At 37.8% G+C, this 18,769-nt stretch overlaps 1 protein-coding gene across 1 annotated transcript in view; it reads left to right on the top strand.

Moving 5' to 3' along the window:
- Eip74EF (Ecdysone-induced protein E74) overlaps window positions 1-18,769 on the top strand; it is a 47,868-nt gene that overhangs the window by 11,001 nt on the left and 18,098 nt on the right. The gene's annotated exons all lie outside the window — the stretch shown is intronic.

Raw genomic sequence — 18,769 nt, 5'->3', positions numbered from 1 at the left:
TTTTTTTCAATAGTTATGAAAAGTGCGTTAGTTTCTGCGTTAGTCCGCTCACTCGAGTTCGAGGGCTGGGTGTTGTGGGAAAATCGCTGGCTGGGATCTATTCAATTGACAGCATGATTGGTAGCCACCGATTTTTTTTGTACATTTGATTGGTGATAATTTCAGCAATTCATTTGCAAGTGTTCGGCTCGCATGTCTATTTGTGTTTCAATTGTTGGCCACAATTAGAGAATAATTGTTAGTTTTGATGTCAGGATCAAAATAAATGATTATCGCTGGGTATTCATTTTTCAAAATTTGGTTGGGTCTTTAAATATATTTTCTTTCTTTATATTTTATTTTAATTGATGATAAAAATAAATGCATTTTATGCTGATACTATTGTTTGGATTATCAGGGGAAAAAAATTTTCTAATATTTTATTTTAATATTGTTAAGACTAGTAAAATTTCGTCTTTATTTCCGTGACTTTTTATACAACAATTTCATGGATAAATATTTGTTGGTCTAGATGCCATTAAAGTTTTGAGATTTCGAAGTTTCAAATTAAATTTGAACATGCATTTTTTAAATATGAATGTTGCTTACAAATAATACATTAACATTTCCCTCGCTTTGCAATTTCCCAGCCCAAAGAAATCACACGTTTCACTTTCTGTTGCAGTTGCAATTGCAATTGGAATTACAGCTTTAGTTTTTTTCGCAGTTTCACTTTCGGTTAAAGTCACTCGTCGCCATCCCTGGCAGCACTTAGCCAGATTATTTATTTGATTACTCCGGCTGACATTTTCTATTCTACGAATGCGAGTATGTATCATTTTAGACACTGCTCATGGCTATAGCTCAGTGCACGCATTTCTTGGCTGCCTTTCGGCTTTAGATTTGGATTGCCAATTTGAATTTCAAATCATGCTGCTGTAGTTGCCGCTTTTTTTCTTCTATTTTTTCATTTTTCGCTTTTCAAATGTGCGTTGTTATAACCAAATCAGGATTTCTGCGTGCCCCGGCCAGCTAAGCGTCTAACAACAATTACAACGACAACAACAACAACAACAACGACGAACAATTGCAGCAGCAACACAACACGGGCAACAACAACTAACGATGTCAGGGGCGTTCATTTGTCCATTGCCAGCCAGCAAACGAACTGAACCGAACCGAACCGGGCCGAGCACGTCACTGTCACCAGCGACAACCCCCCTCTCCCAACCCCTCCCCCCACTTGCCACCCCCAAAGGCCCCTCAAAAACCCCCCAAAACCCCCTGAAACAACCCCCTTCGCCGCCTTTAAAATCTGAGTGCCAAACGTTGCCACTGCAAAATGCACTTTGCAATTTTGTTGATTGCTTTGGCATTTGTTGTTACTGTTGCTTTTGTGTTTTCACATCTTTATGCGCCTGCAGAGGGTATTTTAGTTATAATCTAAAGTTTGTTGTTTATTAACACCAAAGGATCTTTGCATCTTTGACATTCAAAATCGATTAATCGATTAGTTAGTCAAATTTTGTTTAAAATTACGATTGTATAGCTTAGAGTTTGTAATTTCTAACGTTTTAAAATATTCATTTGATTTCTCATTAGTTCTAAATTATATTTTCAAATTACCTTGTAATACAATTTAAAAAAAATTTAAATTTACATTTAAAATTTACATCTTTTTAGCTTTAAAAAATATTCTAAAATAATTTCATTGGATTTTAAGATCCTTTTGATCAGAGATAGATTTATTTATATGATTTCAAGTAGCATTTTATATACGAGTAAATCGGGATTAAATATCCGACTTTAGAAAGCTGTATAAAAATAGAAACGATCTAAGTTTCGGTTTAAAATCGCAAGGGTATTTAAGCACCGACTTGGCAAATTTAACTTCCTTTCTTGTTACTGTTGCTTTTGGGTTTTCTCATTTTTTGTTTTATTTTTTTTTTATTCGTTATATATTTGTTTTGCGACTTATCTAAATTCGTTCGATCGTTGTTGCTGCTGTTGTACGCATTGCAGGTTGACCGCCGAGTTCAAGTTTTAACGGATATCGTTTAGTTGTTGCTGCTGCTAATGTCGTTGTTGCTGCCGTGTTCTCGTTTTTTTGGCAGGAGCCTCGCCTTAGCCTCGTTATATAAGCAGCATTATGGCTCCGTGCTCTTTTGTACTGCCAATGAAGTCATTTTGAGCGCCATTTTGTCAAGTTGCAGATTGATTAATGGACCAGTGGCACTTTTTGAGGTCACAGATGGAAACGCTTAATTAGTTTTTGGGACGGCCAGAGATATTTCGAGATAATTCGGTTTGGAATGAGGCTGGAAAATTTAAGGAACCTGAACTTTGCCTTTTATCTTGCAAGCAAATTTTAAATATAATTTATTTATTCCTTTGTTTATTGATACTTTAGTGTAGCATCTTTTCAATGAAATTTCGCTGAAATAATTGGGTGTTAAGTTACCTATTTAGTAAGCTTTTTCACTCTACGATTCATTATTCAAAAAGAACTCCCCTCTTTGGGTTTATTCCGTGCAATCTCTATTCACAGGACTTCCTCCTCCTGCTTTGCATACATCAGCGCTCTCATTACATATTAATCAGATTCAATATAGATTCAGTATATTGTACACACACACACCACTACCATCTCATTGTCTCCCCTTCGCTGTCCTAATTGCACTGTAACCCATTAACACAGCGGCAACATGTAACCAGTTCGGCATCGCCATTGTCTGTTTTTGTGTCTCTGGGACTGCGACTGGTACTGGGACCCATAGAAAGGGGCCGGCAAGCTGTTTTGCACAAATTTTCACCTTCACCTCATCGGCAACAAAAACAACAGCAATAGCAACCGCATCGGAAAAGCGCGAGTGGAGAGAGGAAAACAATAATGCAATAGGATAAAGATGGGGGAATCGAGATTTGTACATATGTTTGCATTTTCTCTGCGTTGTATGTTCAATGAGCAGTGGCTGAAAGATATTCAATATTCCGAATGTTCCTGAATAAAATATTTATAACCATTTAACTTTTTATAAATTCTTACAAATGATGAAAATAACTTAATCGAAAATTAGAAAGCACGTCATATAAATATTTTTAGAAACATGAATTTTTATATTGAAAAAATGTATTTATTTTAAAACATTATAAAAAACTTTTGTTTTAAACTCGTAATTATACTAACAAATTTAAAAGAAGTGTTCTAACATTTCTGTAAAAATATGGAACATTGATTTTCAAGGCTTTCTGAAACTCCTGTTTGAAAACTTAAATATTATTAGAACTAAAAGACTTTAAAAATGTGTTTTTTAAAGCTTTTTTGAAAACGTCAATATATTTTATTTGGAAAAAGACAAGGCTAAGTATCATAAAGAATTGGATTATTATTTTGTTTTGAATTTTATTTATCAGTATTGGCTTGTCGCCCCGGTCCTAGGCCCTTTTAAAACCGTCCCTGAACTAAACTGGGCTTCAGTTCCAGTTTGCGCTGGGCCTTTGATTGCATTAGAGCGTGTGCCGCCCGCATCTCGTTAAAAAGCAGAAATGAAAACAAAAGGCAAGAGCAGCAGCAGCAGCAACATCACAGCAGCAACAGCAACAGCAGCAACAGCAACATCAGCAACTGATGATGATACAACCTTACAAAATTCTCAGTCGCAGTCTGCGGTGCGATCCCCCCATCCGCCCCACCCCCCAGAAAGCCACCCGCTTTGCCCATCGCAACGACTTTGAATGTTTAGCGGCTGAACTTGTCTTGCACACAACCACAAATGCAATTCGCGAGAGTGAGAGAGATAGAGAGCGGCCGGGGAGAGATAGACACCGAGATAGAGATAGAGAGCAGGCGAAAAAAAAACACAAAAACAAGAAAAACACAGAGAGACTGAAAGAGAGAGCGCGACAAACACATTGATAGCTTTATTTTTGCCGTAGCGTGTGTGGTATGCAGCCTTGAATTAGTTCGCTGCACCCGCCGTACATACACACAAACAAACAAACAAACGCACACACGGCGCATATAAATACACGCGAAACTCGCACACACGCACAGCGACATACGTATGGAGAGCATGCCATATAAGCATTTCGCAGTGTGCGAAAGCTCTGTTTTGCTCTGCTCTGCTCTGCTCCCCTTTTGCAATGCTCGTTGATCCCCCCACCACCCCAAAGACCCCTCGCTCCTAAGTTCACCCAATACACCACCCCAACCCACCCAATCGAAATGTAGAAGGAAAGAATCTACTGCGGCGCTATAATAAATACATATAGACATATAGTATATACGAACATGGGGCATCCGAGTTGTCGCTTCTTGTTTGCATATCCCATTTTCCGTCTTTGGCAAACAGAATGTTTGCTGCACAGCTAAAAAAAATTGATGATCGATTGGGGGATTTACTTACTTACTTTAGAGGTACTAACCTTTACTTCGTAATATTTATGATCGTATTTTATAAATCACGAAAAGAAAAGAAAAGCAAATCTACTTTTAACTTAGAATGAGTTCAAATTATACCAAAATACAAAAGACGCATTTTGGCGCAAAAGTATATTCCATTTCCTGACATTATTCCATCACTTTTTAATCTAATGTTTTTAATATCTAACGCTTTTATTAAAGAAAACTGCATAAATGAAACTGTTGAAAAAAAAATTTGAATATCATCACATCTACTGTGTCTAATTATCTGTTTTTAAATAATTTGGTAACTAATCAAAAAAAGCTGACTATTCTCATTAAATACGGAATTCATAAAATTATTGCTAACAATTCATAAGCTTTTTTTCAAATTGCTGTATGAATTAAATCTATTATAGGATACAAATAATTAGATTTCAGTAGGTGCTACATCCTCAGATGTCTTTTCATGCCGTATGTTGTTTCAGGGAATGCAATTTTGAGATACCTTCAGACATAAGCCCCCCGTCCACCTTCCCCTTCTTCAATTGATCAACGTGTTGCCCCTAATTATTTCCTCCTGTCAGTCCCACGCCCCCACCTTTTGGACACGATCCGTCAACTGCCGCGTCTAGCCTTCTGATCGTGCCGACACACATCTGAATCGAAGCACCATATACTATATATTCGTATATTTGTGGCAACGGATATGCATGTCTCTTTCCACTCTCCTTTTCGCTTGTGCGATTGGGAATTAGCGAGTGTCGGGAAATGGGGGAAAATAAGCGGAAAACCGTCTCGCATCGTATGTGTGTCATAAATGCAAAAGACTAATTGGCTGGGTGATGGCGAATTGAAGTCACTTATGAGCAGGAAAATCTAAAAATATGCTGTATGCTGGAAAGGCTCAGGAAATCATGCTACTTCAGTAAAGGTTTCCTGGATGATAAGGAAATTGAAAGGAATTTCGAAGAAATTCAAAGCTTCAATTTATTTTTAAAGTTTTCCCAGAAGAATGTGTAATTATGTTTCTAATAAAATACATTTTAAAGACCCTGAAAAGCACTGCCTATAAGGAATGTTGGCCCATTGCGTGCTCGTTTTGCGACAACATGGCCTATGCGTAAATATTATGTTTTTGTGGTTGTTGCAGTTCGGTATTCAGATCGACACCCAGACACATCGACACATGGGGCCTGTCCTTCAAAACGAATAAACAGATACGTGAAAAACGAAAGCGAAAATTGCATGCGTAAGAGGTGCACAAGAACAACATCAACATATCAACATCAGAACAACCAACTGCAACAGCAACAGCAAAAGCAAAAGCAATGCCAGCGGCCACTGCAAAAGTGCAGAAAATATTAGGCGGATGTCTGACTACATTGTGTGCATCTATAATCCGGCCATATATATACGTATGTGCCACCAGATATTAATATTTATAGGTTGCAGGAACCGAGAACGAGACTAGTCCAAGTCGATGAATAATCACGGATATCGCTTTGTAGATTCCCCCAGTATAAACGGGAATATGTACCTTGTATAACCGATACAATGGGGAAGTCAAGTGTGGGCCCTAAATCCCAAGTACTGTCGTTCTCTTACCTGTTGTTGCTGCGAAAAGCCGGAGCTGGAAACGTCAGCTCCCCGGCGATATAGCGATATATATATATATATATTTATATATGTACCCAGCTGTGTGCATATTTTAGAATGTAATTGTGCATCTGGCCTAGACCTAGAAAAGGAAAATTTTGTTGCTATTATTATTGCTCGTACTCGTGCATTCGCGTTTCGTTCGTTTGCAGTTCGCAGTTCGCAATTCGCTCGTTCGCCAGCCACTCTCTGTCTCTTTCGCTCCGTGTGCCATTTTGTGTAGCACTCATTATTTGTTCTCCTTCCTCGCAAATTAAAAATATGCCTAAGCAAATAAAATGCATTCAATGTATACATATATATGTATATATAGTTGTCTATATAGTGGCACTGGTGTTCGAGTCTCTTGGCGTGCATTTTGTGTCTGTGGGTAATTGTGCGTTAGTTCGCACTGTACAGGGTGCTTTCGGCAAGCGATCTCTGGAAATAAAAGCCACTAAATCGTTTCTGGTTACTCTTTAGTCAAGCTTTTAAGAAATACATTATACCAATTTGCGATTTGTCGATATTTAATTAGTGTTATTAAATCAAAAAATCGATATTATCGAATCGATATTGTAAAATATCGATATTGAGACTTATGCTGTTATGTTTTGTAATTTATCTTTCATTATAAGGTTTGTAGATTACCTATGAAAACTCATTTAAGTAGGCAACAAAAAAGGTTAAGTTTCGAGATCTATTAAAAAACCGCACTCTTTATACACTGCATACTTTTAGGCACCATTAAAAGAGATTTTAAAGAGACAGTTGAGTTGAGTTACATACTAAACTATAAAAAAACCAACAGCACACATTTTATTATGATCCTTGACGTTTCCGTAAAAAGATATTTTAATGAAATACCATAACCGCGTCTCGCGATAAAGCAAATTCTTTTTAGCACCCCTTATCTTTGCCAATCACCGACTAGCAGAGACATTGGCTTTCAAATACACGCCAAGAAACAACAACGAACACAGCAGAAACAACTGCAATTGGCTTTAACTGCAATTGCAACGCAATGAGAATTTAAAATAAAACGAAACTGAGCAGAAACAAAGCAAGCCAAAAGGAGAAAAACGATCGAACACACAACCCAGAACAGCAACAACAAACAATTTAAATTGAAAAAATGTTTTTTTTTTGTGGCTGTTTGCGCTACCGTCAGACAAACGGCCATAAACGCCGCCTAACCGAGTCACGCCCCCGCCCCCAGCCGCACCGCCCCTTTTGCCATCGATCGATCGCTGCGATTCAGCCCGTTGCAACATTGCGGTGGCAGTGTTCGATAGGCGCAACATTCTATCAAATAAAATGCGAAATTACAAACAAAAAGTACACTGGGAATGTAAAACTATTGCTTGGAAATTATTAAAAAACTTTGAGATTAAACATCTAGCTTAGATAAATCAATATATATTATACAAAATACTTCAAAAATAATTCAAATATACAAGGTCTCCATCGAAATCTCTAGTTTCAAATCTATAGGTGTATAAAAGTATGCTATGAAAAAGGAAAAAGGCTTCCCGGTTTTTATCAACTGATAAATGTAAATATTATTATTTACCAAATATCTACATTTTATATAACACGCTTAGTGACATTTTAAAAGATTTAAAATATATGGGTTTTAAAAAGAGCTTGACAAAACATCGACAGTTTACTTTTTATTTAATTGTATTTTCCATTAAAAGCATCGATATTAGTAAATCGATATTGTCAAAATATAGAAAAAATTGATAATTTTCAAGTTCTAGTTTTAAATATAGACCTACTTTTTAATATTTCTTTAAAGTGCCTTACAATATTTAATTAATCGAATTTAATATGAAATAACCATGATTTGTAAATTAACCCTTATCAAAATTATAAACAGAAATGACTTATTTAATGTATTTATGATTGATTTTTTCTAAAAACTGTAGTACTTCTAAAAGTATGCCTAGGGAATGGAAAACTAATGCTGCAGTATTTTTTTATTAGACTATTTTTCTGTGTGTGCCTGAGATCTAAGCGAGTGGCCCTGGTAGGGGGTGATGGCAGGAGAATATGGTGAGGGCAGGGGGGGTGGGGGCAGAGGGGGCTCCGGGGGCCAGGAGAACCCAGTGAACTGCCCGTGGGGTAATGGCGAAGCTAACGACAATTCATTGCGATTCTCGAGTGGCAGCGGCGAGTGCCGGACTCGTCGTCGATGTTGCTGCCGTAGCTGCAATTGCTGCTGTTGTTGTAGTTGTAGTTGTAGTTGTATTTGCTGGCGAACGGAACGGAACGGAAGGGGGCCAAAGGGGGGCAAGGGGGGCACGCATGTTGTCCATGTCCCCATTCGAGTCAAGTGACGTGTTATCTGTCGCCTTCTCTCAGAACTTTGACTTCTATCAGTTGAATGTCGTTGCAGTCGTCGACGTTGCCGTTGTGCAGTTTGCAAATAGCAATTGCTATTGCAATTGCAAAATTTGACGCTGCTGCGCTGCTTTTGTTTTTCAGTTGCTCAGTTTTTAAGCTTTTCAGTTGCCGCTGCTGGCTATGATCGACGATGCCAATCGATCTCACTCGGGCTACCGTGTTGGCAGCAGACGCTGTCTGCCGCTCCACTCCCCCTGCCCCAGCCCCCTGCCACTCCCACTCCGCCACCGCCTCCTCATTCGCCTTCTCCTCGTTTCAATGTCAGTGTGTCTATTATGCGCCATTATGATTGGTATTATTAGCAGCATGCCATGGAAAATGAAAACTGCCAACTGCCAACTGGCACCGGCAACACTTTCCCTCTCGTTGCTTTCCATTTGCAGCAACAACTTCATCATCATCCTCAGCAGCAGCAACTTGCAACTTGCAGCTAGCTGCTATGCAGTAATTATTGCACGATCAATTTGCCGGCCATCCATGTCGGTGAAAACTTTCCTTTGGCAACATATTAATAAGACCCGCTTAGCGGAGGCTGGGTGTGGCCAACAAAGTGGTGGCACATCCAGAAATTTCCTACGCCAATTGAAAAGATGTTTTAATTAATAAAAAGTAAGAGGTGGAATAACCTGAGTGTAGATTTATTTTCCTTGAACAATAAGACGGCATTTTGTAGGCTTCATTCACCCCTAGTTTGTGTCATTGAAAACTCTAGTCACCACATTCTGACGCACTCTTTCCGTTTTATTTTATAACTTTTACAATTGATTGCCTTTAGATTAATTTCTATATTCTATTTGCTATGACCTATCTCAATTTGAAATTGTAATATATTTTGTTTAAAAACCAACTAATATTTTTTTGTTAACATAAAAATAATCAAATAAAATATATTTAATATATATTATAAGACATTACATATAACCAAAATTCCATTGAATCACTAAGAAATAATTCAAAAAGAAAACGCGAGGAAAATGTATCAAAATCAAACTAATTGCTAGAAAGTTTTTTAAAAATTGTACGTAAAATTTCTTCGACAACCTAATTTTATAATTAATTGCTTTTAAATTAATTTCTATATTTTATTTGCTATGTTTTTTAAAAATTGTACGTAAAATATACTGCCTCTATAAATATCCTAATCTTTAGTTTAAAAAGGGAAATATTTTAAAATATTTTTATATTTTAATTTAATAAAAAAGAAAGATATTAAATATTCCCTAAAAAGGGATATAAAAGTAAAGTTAAAATATCGTCTAAAACTATAATGGTTATAACATCGGCAGTCTATTGTTGTTCATTGATTTAAAAGTGTTTATAATATTTTTTGTTTTATAGGTATTAATGGCAACAATTTAACGTTAGATGTAAATAATTAAAAACATCTTGAGCAGTATTATTATTTCTTAACATAAAAAATGTTACCACAACTTAACAATAAAAATATCTCTGTAAAACTACATACATAAATTTATTTAATATCCTTTAAACCCAGAAATAATTTTTTTAAGCCATTAAACATTTTTAATTTATTTATTATTCCAAGTCCGTAAAATAGGGAATCTCAATGGAAATTATTTAGAGACATTAAAGAAAAAGCTATATAAATTATAGTGGTGGCACATCCAGAAATTTCCTACGCCAATTGAAAAGATGTTTTAATTAATAAAAAGTAAGAGGTGGAATAACCTGAGTGTAGATTTATTTTCCTTGAACAATAAGACGGCATTTTGTAGGCTTCATTCACCCCTAGTTTGTGTCATTGAAAACTCTAGTCACCACATTCTGACGCACTCTTTCCGTTTTATTTTATAACTTTTACAATTGATTGCCTTTAGATTAATTTCTATATTCTATTTGCTATGACCTATCTCAATTTGAAATTGTAATATATTTTGTTTAAAAACCAACTAATATTTTTTTGTTAACATAAAAATAATCAAATAAAATATATTTAATATATATTATAAGACATTACATATAACCAAAATTCCATTGAATCACTAAGAAATAATTCAAAAAGAAAACGCGAGGAAAATGTATCAAAATCAAACTAATTGCTAGAAAGTTTTTTAAAAATTGTACGTAAAATTTCTTCGACAACCTAATTTTATAATTAATTGCTTTTAAATTAATTTCTATATTTTATTTGCTATGTTTTTTAAAAATTGTACGTAAAATTTCTTCGACAACCTAATTTTATAATTGATTGCTTTTAAATTCTTAATATATAATTTAAAATGTTTAAAAACCAACTAATTTGTTTTGTTAACACGCTTGATTTATAATAAAATAAAATATAATAAACATAAATATACATGGAACAAAATTGCCCTTGAAACACTAGGAAATATTTCAATAAAAAAACGGTTGAAAAAAGTTAACCAAATCAAACAGATTTGTTCTTGTTTGAAAATTGAACGTATAAAAATCTTTGAAAACTTAACTTTAGTAAATACTACTGATAAGATGCATTTCCCTGCGACCCTCGTGCAATTTTTAGTTACTAGAAGTTAGTGGCAAATAGTCTGGCGGATGAGCTAGCGGCGCTAGCTGCGCAGTTGTCGTTGGCTGCGCTGCCTCCGTCGCCGTCGTCATGTACGCCCCAGCGCACCCCCTTCCCCTCCTTCCCTCCCCCCAAAACCCCCTTTTCCGTACCGCCTTACCTCTAACGTCGCTGCCCCAATGGCTGCGGTTGACGGCCGTACAGTTAGACGGACGTTTGCTTTGCTTGCATTTACAACACACGGACACACACACACACATAGACGAAGTGCATTATAATGGCATTGAAAATCGTTTTCAATAAAACACGTAAACAAACAACAAAAACTCAGACCGAAAAGCCAAATGAAAATGAAAATGAAAACGCACGAAAACACACAAATGCAAATGCAACAGCAACAATAATAAGAGGCAAAGCAGAAGAAGCTTTGAGTTTGCACTTTTAGTTAATAGTTTTTATAAACAAGCTTGTTTTCTTCCATTTTTTATTTTTTTTTAGTCGACAGCAACGCTTAATAATGTGTGAGAATTTCGCTTGGATTTACGTTGCACTTGTTCGGTTGTTTTTTTGTTGGAAATCCAACTTGGTTGGCTGCTTTCGATTATAAGTATGTTGTTTTTTTTTTTTTTTGGGAATTTTCCAGTCGAAATGCTCTTTTGAATTTACATTTGTATCTTGCGGACTCACAATAGCTTGAACTTGAAAACGGCCGTTGTAGTTGTTGTTGCCGTTTGTTATTGTGCAGTTTAATCAACTTTTGTCTGTTTGGCGACTGACACTGAGCGAGACGGCGAATGCGGAGCGACGGAGACGGGAGACTTCGAGAAATGTTTCCATTGAATTTCAATATTCATTAGAAACCGACGATCTAGGGGGGGGTCGCACCGAGAAGGATATAGAATACAACGGACCGGGGTGATATGGGGTCAATGCTTAAACTTGGGTAAATTCTAATATTCTATGAAAATGGTGTGGTATTAAATGACTATTCGCCATGTTGTATAAGGAAGATCTTGTAATGCTAATTCTGAAGTATTAAAGATCTACATAAACACTCATCGAAGAAAAAACTTAAACCATTGAATATGGAATACTAACATTCCTAATCCATTTTCTCTAATTTTAAATTAAAAAAATTTATAAAATAAAATGAAATTTTTATTTTATAAAGATATTAGTAATTATAAATATTAGGAATAAATATGACACATAATCACAAAAATACAGCCATGTCATTTCCAGAATTAAACGTTTGTTTTAATAATAACCGAGATTCCTAAAAAAACATACATACATGACCTACAAATCTAACAAGTTCAATGGCAATCTTATTGGGGAAACCCTTTCTGCTTAGCCATCGATATCGATCCAAATTGATATTTCAGATCGAGTGCCGAGTGAGCGAAAGTAAAAATTCAAATTGAAAGCTTTCGGAAATCGAATGAAAATCGAGCAAGAAAACGGCAAATGCAAACCGACTCTCGGCACTCCAACGCGATTCGTTAATTAAAATAAATACTTTCCGCCACGGACGTGGACGTAGCTGGCAAATGATTGTGCCAAAAAATAAAATAAAGTCAAATAAAATGTAAATAACAGAAAAGAAAAGAAATGAAATGAAAATCGGCGAATGTGAAACTGTGGGCCATTCCACATGTGGCCAGCGTTTTCTTTTCGCTTTTCCTTTGATTTTCTGCATACGCTCGTCGCATGACCAAGAAGTCAGTTACTCAGTTAGTCAGTCAGTGTAACCCGATCCGATCCAAGCCGATCCCAGCCGATCCAAGCCGATCCCATCGGATCCGAGCGATGCGGTGCGATGACGATGCCAAAAGCGGCCTACTAAGACACTTTTACCTGGCCAACAACAACAACTAACAACTGGTTTTTGGTTTGGCTTGGTCTTGGCCAAAAGATACCGCCGAGCCATGCCGTGCAATGTACCGCGCGCAGCATTAGAAATTGGCCAGCAGATCGATGCTTGGCTTCACACAGAGGAAAACCAGCGAGGAAAACTATGCGAAATTCACTTTCATTATGAATGGCCGAATGGCGCTGCATACAAATGCGGCCCGAGATTCGCGACTTGGCTTGGTCATCCAACTTGGTTGGCCAAATCATGGGTTTTCCTTTCTTTCACATCGCCGGTTGTCGTTTTTCTGCCAATGGTTGTTGCTGCCGCTAATTGACGGCCTAAACGCTGACATTCAGTGGGCCAAGTTCGATGCAGTCGACGGTGATTATTATGATCAGTTAAGAATTGGACAGCCTTGGGTTGGAGACTAGTTTTTAGATTTTTTAAAGATATACTGCCTCTATAAATATCCTAATCTTTAGTTTAAAAAGGGAAATATTTTAAAATATTTTTATATTTTAATTTAATAAAAAAGAAAGATATTAAATATTCCCTAAAAAGGGATATAAAAGTAAAGTTAAAATATCGTCTAAAACTATAATGGTTATAACATCGGCAGTCTATTGTTGTTCATTGATTTAAAAGTGTTTATAATATTTTTTGTTTTATAGGTATTAATGGCAACAATTTAACGTTAGATGTAAATAATTAAAAACATCTTGAGCAGTATTATTATTTCTTAACATAAAAAATGTTACCACAACTTAACAATAAAAATATCTCTGTAAAACTACATACATAAATTTATTTAATATCCTTTAAACCCAGAAATAATTTTTTTAAGCCATTAAACATTTTTAATTTATTTATTATTCCAAGTCCGTAAAATAGGGAATCTCAATGGAAATTATTTAGAGACATTAAAGAAAAAGCTATATAAATTTCTCTGTAGCCTAGAAAATAGCTAATTCTTTATAGATTATCCCCTTAAGCTTCTTCCTTAAGAACCCCCGATCGACAGATACTTCCATCCGTATCCCCATTATGTCCGGACTTCAGCTGTTCCATTAGTTTTCATGACGCTGCCCCGAGGGCCTGTCTACATGGACCTGCATGTAGCACTCAGCTGGAGACCATTATGCTTGCCACATCAAATCAAATGGCTAACTGAGCTGAGCATAGATGTTGCAAGTGGCTGTTGTTGTTGTTGCTGTTGCTGTTGCCATTTAGCGCAATTGACGGCAGGTCCCAGGCCAAGACAGACTGCAATTGGAAGTCGCCAACTAACACATTTCAGGTCTTCAGCTTGCAGCTTCGCCTTCCCTCCTTGCCCCATTGATTGCCCTGCTTTTTTGCAGCGCGTTTCCATTTCGCATTTTCGCTTTCATTTTCTTTTTCCTAGCAAGCGAAATATTTTTGTGTTTTTTTTTATAAGCGAGAAAATCGAAAGTTTTTCCCCAGACCATAATGCAAAAAGAAAGTGCAAGTGCAGCAGCTGAAGCTGAATCGCAATCGGCGGGGCTTGAGGGGGTGGCTCGCAGAAAGGAAAAGCAAAACAATGCCAATGGGGCGTATGAGCAACTTGTTTTCGGGCCAAAATGTAGGATGAATGCCATTGTTTTGCGGCTGACGACAACGACGAGTTTTTCCAGCTACCACTTGGAGTTTTTCATGCTGCTGCTGCTGCTGCCGTCGATGTTGTTGTGCCATTTTCGTTGTCAAGTGCAAGTGTAGCTGGGTTTGCTGGTCAAATGAGCAGTAAAACAGTTACTGCGATGGCCAACAGCGGAATAATGTTGCATGCAGCACAATCAGCAATTTCCTTTCGGTCTGGTCCGTCTGGTTCGTCTGGCGCTTTCGATTTCGTTTAATTAAAACGCATAAAAGTTGACTCCAGCTTGGATGTCATTGTCTAGGATGGGATTTTAGATGCCCCTTTTCCCCCGCCTTATAAACAACAATCTCTTGGCTCGTCATTGGCAGTGACAGCTAGCCAAAAACAGTGGTTTTCTTATCATTAACATTGGCTGGCAGAAACTTGCCAGCATCAGCGTCAAAAACTTGTCATCATCATAATTCTTAAGCATGATGTGAAGTCTGCACTGCACTCTGATCTTTTTTTTCTGCATGTCATTTTCTTGTACGTCATTTCAATAACAAGTTAAGAACTCTTGCACCCAAGTCGCGGTCAAGGTTTTTGGTCTAGAGCTCTTGGCGGCCCGAAAAAGTTGACACTTGTAATGGCCGCTTTACATGCAGAATAAACAAGCGAATTACTCATACGCCGCGTTGCCACTGCAATTAAAGATGAAGCGGTTGTGGTTTTTGTTTTTTTTTTTTTGTCTTAGCTCTTGTGGTCTTGCGTTTTCATTCTTTTTGCTTCTACTGATGGTCAAGACCAAGCTGCACCCATTTTGGTTTCATTTTCGCCAATTTGATGGCTGAAAATGGGGAAACAATTGAAACTGACTGAAGGCTTCGACCGAGAAATAATGAAAAACCGCTGAATTGAGTTGATTTTTGGTTGTTGCTTTAATTTTCTGCACCGAAAGGTGAATGCCATTTGAACATGTGTTTGATGTTTTCACTCTTTCTCTTGATGGCGGCAGAAACTTCCTGAAGATTCGTAGAAAGCTTGTTTTTGTTTTTCCTTTCCATAAATACTCATAAATATTTAACTCAACTCTCTGACTCATCGGTTAGAAAAACCCTCCTACCGATTCCTTTCTAATCCATCAGAAAACCTCATTGACAATGTAAAATGCATCAAGTTTGTCATCAAATCGAGCGTTAAAGCTCCATTCGCCAACAGGTCACGAATTTGCAGTTGATATCGGGTATCCATCAGACTGCAGCATCTTCCTAATCTCGTCAAGCATCAAAGTCGCAATCATCAATTCGACGACATTATAAACGTCGCTCGTTTAACCCACAAGGGTCCTTTTTTCCCCAGCAATTCCATACCATTTTACTGTGGAGACAAAGAAACTATACGGACAATTTTTCGGCAAGATTACGAGCGATGAACAAAGAGATATCCCCACTTCTCCACCATCGAAGCCGTAACAATTACAAAGTCTGCTCTGCTTCTATTTTTGCACTGTGGAAATATTTGTCCATGTTGTCTGGGAATTTTTTATTTAATTTCCAAGTCAATACTTACCAACCTTCCTATTTTCCTTTTTAATTTTCTTTTTCTTTTTTTAGTCATTTTTCCAAATTAAACTTTTTAGGAACAATATTCCAAGCTAGTTCAATTAAAACAATATTTTTAATTCAATAAAATTAATACAGATATTTTATAACTTCACTTATTTTATTTATTTATATTTTTTTTTTTTAAATACCATTCGAATCGTAATGGTTTTTTTTAATCCTAGATTTTTGTTCGTAATTCGAATATCAAATGAATATTTAGAAAAAGAAAAGTTAGCTGCTTGTTTATAACGAACAATTCTCAAATGATTTTAGCTTTCAGATGGCATTTTGCCTTGTGTACCTTAAATTCTTTGGTGCGAAGGAGAGGAAGAGCAGCAGGTTTTGTCGCCTTGTCGTTTCCATCGTAATCTGGTGATGGAAGCGGGATGGAGAGGCCACGGAGATTGCGATTGTGATTCTGTTTCTGTTTCAGCTTTCAGCTCCAGTCTGCAGGTTAGTCAGTCAAGTCGGTTTGTCAGTTAGTCAGTCGCTGGGTCGTTCGGTGCGACAAATTTCGGTGGGTTTGAGTGCTCGGCGCGTGTATTAGATGATATGAGGTCATTCACTGCTGTTTACACCGAAAACTTCGTCTCGCCGACGCTGCTGCGCTGCTTTCCTCTGCTCAGTTGCCGAAATTTCTGGATGACGCTGCGCTCAATATACCATATACAATATACAGTTGGTTTTGCGGCGTCTATGTGTTGGTGGGACTGTGCTGAAAGCTATACCCGAAACAAAACGAAACCCCAAACTGTTGCCCTGCTTATACATTTCCGACATCTTCCTTGCCCATCGTCCGCCTGTCTGGCGGTAGGTGGCGCTTTTGTTGTCGTCCGGCTTAGCACAGTGGCGCCAGGATCATTTTCTTCCGTTTTTGAAATATTGGGTTCCAAATATGAGAAAGTCCCTATAAATTCAAGTTTTTATATCATAAACCGTATTAAAAATCCGATTTACTTAACTCTAAAAAGAAACACATTTCTCTGAAATTCTCTTTTTCAATGAAGTTTCCTAACTACAAATTCTATAATGCAATTTTAATGACTTCCTAAAATACATTTATCCCAGCCGCATTAATGCGGTTTTAATGAAATCTCCCAGACTTTTTCCCAAGAAATCTCGTAGCGGAAATATATTGTAACTTAGACGCCTTAGAACGTTCTAATGTATACCGATACTTTTCTTCAATGCAAGCTTTTGCTTATCTTCAACGTGTTGTTTAGTTTTCCCATCGAATCAACCAGTGTGCAGCATTTGTCGTTAGCTGTTCAATGACTTCTGTTGAAACATGAATCGACTACACACAGTCGACACCCAAACCAAGCCCGACCATTCCTATTCCGATTCCGAAGGAGTCAAGGAGCTGTGGGCAAAGGAGAAGCAGAAGTGGGAAGCTTCCAGCAGGCGGAGCAGAGCCACCTAATGCGCTTCCTCTTCAACAAATTCTTTTACGACTGGCTGTCTGTCTGTCTCAGTTCCCTCTCTTTTCAGCTTCTTCTGGAAAAAGGAGCCGTCGGCGGCAGTCAAACCCCAAACGTTTCCCCCAGGTCCATTCTACTAGTCCCAAACCCTTGCCTTTGTTGCTAAATCTTACACAGAGAGTAATAGGTAACGTAGTTACTTACACTTCGCTACATGACCTCTTCATAAGTAATGGAGTAATAGATGAAAACTTTGAAATGCAATCTTTATTTTTTATTTTAAATGTTATTTGTTACTTAACAAACAAAATATTTTACCTCCTGCTTAAAACAGATAAGTTTATTATAATATTCCGATTTTATAAAAGTCGTACACTCATTATATGGAATAAAATGTGAGTCCTAGTTTTTTATAAGTGCATCCTTAGTTGTCGGTACATTGGACTCATTTCACACACACACTCTTGCACTTTGACGGGCGCACACAGACAAAGAGCTATTGCAAAAGTATGTCTGTGTCGACGTCGCCTCATTTAGCTTCTCCTTCTGCCTCCTCTCCCGCCACCTGCCACCCCACCCCCCTTGCAACCCCACCACTCCGCCCCCTTGCGTCTACGCCCTCGCTGTTTCTAAAAACAAAACTCTTCCTTCTGCCGCTCCTCCGTCGTCTTCTTCTTCTCCACCGTCTACTTGCTCTGCTTCCTTTATTTGCAACATACATTATATGCCAACGAAAAAGGGGGCGAGGAGGAGAGAGGGGAAAGAGGGGAGAGAGTGCTGCCTGCCCGCTCGCACACTTGCAATCGCAATCGGCAAAGTAAATGGAAAGGCCCCCAACAACACTAAGCAAACGGAAAGTGAAAATTTGCTCCACTGAAACAGACAGCGAAAAGAGAGTGAGAGCGAGAGAGAGAGAGCGCGCTGCTGGCTGTGGCTCTCGCACAAAGACAGTGAAAAGCACTTACATATATGTACACTTGCATTGAGTCATAATCGTGTCGATTGCAGCAGAGACGTCGGCTCTCTCTATCTCTCTCTTTCCCCACTAAATCTCCTTCCCTTCGTCCTGCTCCATATCCCTATTTTTAGCCCCGCTCTTTGGAGAGAACATAGACCAGATGATCGCTTAGCCCTTTTGACGTCGCCTGACCCATTTGGCGAGCCACCGATAGCCTTCTCCAGAGAATTGGGGAGAATCGAAGGGAAGAATGTGGGCACGAAAGGGGGGCGGAAGAAGGGGGGCAGAGCCCGGAGAGTGGAGAGCACTGGGTCTGGGTCGCTGGCTGTGATTGCGATTGTTGTGTTCCTTTTATTTTTAATCGCTCCCGATGTGTAATGATCTTTAAAAGGGAAATAATCAG

The sequence above is a fragment of the Drosophila takahashii genome, chromosome 3L (genome assembly GCF_030179915.1).
Source record: "Drosophila takahashii strain IR98-3 E-12201 chromosome 3L, DtakHiC1v2, whole genome shotgun sequence".
NCBI classification, from domain to species: domain Eukaryota; kingdom Metazoa; phylum Arthropoda; class Insecta; order Diptera; family Drosophilidae; genus Drosophila; species Drosophila takahashii.
The sequence above is the reverse complement of the archived record's forward strand: the minus strand, read 5'-3'. Positions and strand labels throughout refer to the sequence as shown.